Genomic DNA, 4,777 nt, shown 5'->3' on the forward strand with positions numbered 1-4,777 from the left:
CCCTACATCTAGTAAGTCTCTTACAGATCACCTGTAAGGAACTACAGGGGGTTTTAGCCTCGCTTTCGCAAATATTTCATTACTTTTTCCTTTTCCATTTCCAATTTCAATAAAATATACACAGCAAGGCATTATGAAAGTTGATTATGAGCTACTAATGGGCAATTGGATGCTGAACCTAACTTCCACAAAGAGCAAGAGTTGGGCAGAAAGCTTGGCTAAACAAATGTGACTGAAGAAGGGAGGAAGTGAAAGAGTAAATAGTATTGCCCAAGGGAAGACCTCAAAGGCCCATACTTGCCAGTGAATCTACCCAGCAGCAGAGATACCATAAAAATATTCAGATGGCCACTTGTATACCACTGTAGGTAACCATCCATCAGGCAAGGGACCTGGAAATTCCCAATGCCTTTGACCAAGAGGGGTTTGAGAAAGACAGCAGTAAGTAAGCAAACAAAAACAGGCCTGCAACTGGCTTTTATGAAAATAACTTCTAATTTCAGAAAGAAAAAGGCAAGATCAATATTCCCCCAAATAATGTTTATGTAACTCAAAATCCTACATGGAATGTCAATGCTGAAAACCCCAGGGCATCTGAGGGGGCAACCAATATCAAAACTGATAACACAGAGCCTGAGTTTCTGTCAAGGAGGGTCCCCAAATGCCAAGAACTCTGGGGCACCAGTGTGGTAGCAAACAGTGAACCCAAGACCAAGTTGGGGTCACTGAACAACATGACTCTGGCATCCCAGAGTCAAAACAATAGGGGACCTCATACAATCAAGTGTCCTGCCTTGGACACTTGCACAAACAGTTAACAGAATGTCAAAAGCAAATTTAACATTGCAAAGAAAATATCCATTTTAGAAATGAAAATAAAATGTCTAAGGTAACAATAAAATGGAGTCAGAGAAGAAAGGATCATGGGGAAGAGGTGACAAGGGTATACTCTGGGGCACTCTAATGCTGAGGAACTTCTAACTGACCACTTGACCAAAGGCTTTTATTCTGTAGTTCTTTTGATACTATGGAGGGGGTGGCATGTAGAAAGAACACTCACCCATCCACAGAAGCCAAGATGTTACTGATGGATCCATGTGGAACCTGGGTTAACGTCTCTCCAGAATCCTTCAGCTTCATTATAGGCCACCAATAATGAAGACTGGGAGTTTTCTAAATAAAAAACTGAGTGGGAACAGGTGCCACTGAGGGAGAGGCCAGTATGGGGACTGGTAACCCAGCAGCCTGCCAGTCAGAGCAGTGGGTTCCACATGAGGTAGCAGTATAGTTCCTGTCTCACAAGAGGCAGCAGGACTATGCCTGTCCACTTGGTTCTGCTGCCTGCCAAGGAAAATGATTGTTCTAAAAAGAGCCTTTGGTTGGTGTTACAAGTTTTAAGTGTTAACAGCTCTTGGGTATTAAAGTTCTTGGAGACTCAATCACTAACTACTTCCACCTATCTCACTGTCTTTCTACTCATAGTCTCACTGATTGCCTTAGTCTCACCAATTTGCTTTCTCTTGCCATCACCTCACTGACTGCCAATTACCACTTTTGTCACCATCTATCACACCGTCATCCTCTCTTTTTGTACCATGTTGGACACCAAACTGAGACAAGGCAGGTAAGCCCCAAATCGGGGCTTAGTCTGGGAGTGTTCTTTGCTCTGCTCAGAAAAGAATTCAAGAGTGAGCCAATGGTAGGGAAAAACAGCTTTACTGAAGCAGCAGTGTTACAGCACATGATATCTCCCAAAGAGCAGGTTACCCCACACACAGTGTGCTGAGTAGGAGCCCAGAAGCAATTCTGAAGTCATGTTTATACCTGCTTTTACTTACACCCAGATTAAGCGGTGGTTTATGCAGAAATTTCTAGGAAAAGTATCATAACTTTTGTGTCATCAGGTAATTGCCATGGAAAGGGACAGTGACCCCCAGGTATTGCCATAGCAATGGTAAACTGACATGGCACATTGGTGGGCATATCTTTATGAAAAGCTGTATTCACCCTACTCCTGTTTTAGCTAGTGCTCAATTTGGTCCAATTTCTGAGCCTTGCCTCAAGAGTCAAGTCTCACTTCCTATTTCACTACAGCCTGAGTTAGGGAATCTAGTTTGATCTCTGAGTTATAAAGGGAATCTAGTTTCATCTCTCAGATCATAAAAGATATGCATTTCTTTTAGGAAAGAAGGAAAAGAACTTGTAATGGACGTATAAAGGAATTAGGAAACTTCTGAAGTAGGCAAATTCTAGGAAGGTGTGTATAACATATTATAATTAAAATTTATTACATTAAGTATTTCCATATATTTGTATTTTAAGAACTTAAATTTCAAGTGCTGCTTTAATATCTTTCATTTCATAGGGATCCAAAGCTTAGCATGAGCTCTTGTTTTTGCCAGGAACCCCTAACCAAAATGAAAGGTCCCTCATTTGATAGCTTCCTCATCAGCTAGACCAGCTGCATCCCAACAGTTGCTCAACCTAATAGGTTTCATCTTACTATTCAGGTCACTGCACCTGCTTGTTACAACACAGCTTTCCTTCAAAGTCCTTGCTGGTTCATTCTGCTTCTACGTGCCACCCCATGTGAGCCTGGATACCATGTGATGTCCTCCTCCCATGGCTATGACTGTATGTGACAAATAAACTTCTGTTAATCTCATTTGTTAAATGTTGTGTGTCCTGTGTTCAGCTACCATATAATGCAGAGTGTGTCTCCTCACCAACTGTTCAAATAGAAAGCAGAATTAATATATATTATAGAGCAGCACTGAATTAATAACAATTTTATTCATTATATAAATGACACTGAAGTTGTGTAGAAAAATATCCCCTATTTCTTAGGGAATGCAGGCTGAAGTACTTGAAGTATCAATAGCTAATTTCCCAATGGTTTACGTGTGTGGTGTTGTTTTGTTGTTGTTTGTGATGGAGTCTCGCTCTGCCACCCAGGCTGGAGTGCAATGGTGTAATCTCGGCTCTCTGCAACATCTGCCTCCCACGTTCAAACAATTTTCCTGCTTCAACCTCCCAGTGGGATTACAGGTACCCACCATCATGCCTGGCTAATTTTTGTGTTTTTAGTAAAGAGAGGGTTTCTCCAGGTTGGCAAGGCTAGTCTTGAACTCCTGACCTCAGGTAATCCACCCACTTTGGCCTTCCAAAGTGCTGAGATTACAGGTGTGAGTCATAACACCCGGCCTCACGTGTGTGATTGTGTGACTCTACATATAGAAATAAGAAAAAAATATGTAGCAAAATATTAACATTTAGTGAATATAAACGAAGAGTGTAGAAGTGTTCATTCATTGTATTCTTCTATCACCTATAATGAAGTTTAAGTTTTCATGGTGTTTGACAAATACATGAGCCTGTACTTTCCTCTCTTCAAACTGCAGAGCAACATTCCCAAAATAAAAGAGTGATGCTCAAAACTAATTTTAAGTTTTAAATACATATGTCAACATTAATATGACAGAGTATGAATCTGATCTTTTTTTGATCACTTTCATTAAGTCTATTCATGGAGAATTTAATGCCAAGATAATAGTTTTAGTTGGAGTCATAATGTATCTTGAGTTATTTGCTAAGTGTCTGAGGATAACTTCATATATATATGGCCAGTGGTGAGCTTTTAAAAAATGTGTGTGTGTTTGTGTGCGTTTGTGTTTTCTGAATGACTGTCTTTAAAAGAAAAGCTTTGATGGTAGTAGGAATGGAAATATTTCAAATATTTAGATGACAGTATTTACAGAAAGAAAACAGTTTGAAATAATTTTTTCCACTTTTAAGACAATTCTTACTTCAATACTAGAATTGTATTCATTATTTTTATCACATAGAAGATTGTGATAAATCTTTACACACATCTATATAAAGACATAGATAAATACGTAGTTTCTGCTTCAGTTTTTAATATTGTGATAGTATTTTTCAACTGATGTCTTGGCATGACTGCACTTGCCCAGTATCTGTGCTGTGCCACAGACAAGAAAACAGAAGAAGACATTCAAATGATGCTGCATCTCTAATAATGAGTACTAAATATTTTACAGTCTAAGGGATTTAGTTGACAACCTACACTTTCATTTACATCAGAGCTATACCTTCTTCTCCATGATGCTTCAAAATGTTTTTCAAAATGTTGTATGAATAACAAATGAAAGTAGTGCATGGGTTGCTATTACATATTTTACTATAAACTTGCAAATAACTTTTGAAGATACTTGTCTTGCCTTTTCTCATTAAATTATTAAAGTGCTGGGAGAAAACAGAAAAGTGAAATGAGTAAATATATTGCCCTCCAAACAAATCCACAAGTCCAAATCATATTTCCAATGCTAGCATCATTTCTGAATCAATTTTAGTGAATAATTAACCAAATAATTTCGGAACAATTAATCAAAGATATGATTATACACAATTGTTATATGCTGTATTTCATCTGGACAAACACTCAAACCGCAAGTATTACTCTTGAATTCATTTTATTATCTCTAGGTTGAAAATATTTACAAAGATGAAGAGCCAGACATAGGAGGATTGGAACTGGGATATCAACTATCTTAAATCTAAAAGTACAAGGAATTATTTCTCAGTGCTTGGAATGGCTTGACTTCCTTGAAAATATTGCAGAGTTGGGGACCACTTTTAAAATATCTTCCATGTAATGTAATTAATCATGAAAGCTTGATTTATCAAATGCAAAATGCAAGTGAGAAATAAGGCATATCATTTATTATCCCCTAATTCCAGCACTTTTAAATGAGCTACT

The sequence above is a fragment of the Rhinopithecus bieti genome, unplaced genomic scaffold, assembly GCF_001698545.2.
Source record: "Rhinopithecus bieti isolate Rb0 unplaced genomic scaffold, ASM169854v2 scaffold_24493, whole genome shotgun sequence".
NCBI lineage: Eukaryota > Metazoa > Chordata > Mammalia > Primates > Cercopithecidae > Rhinopithecus > Rhinopithecus bieti.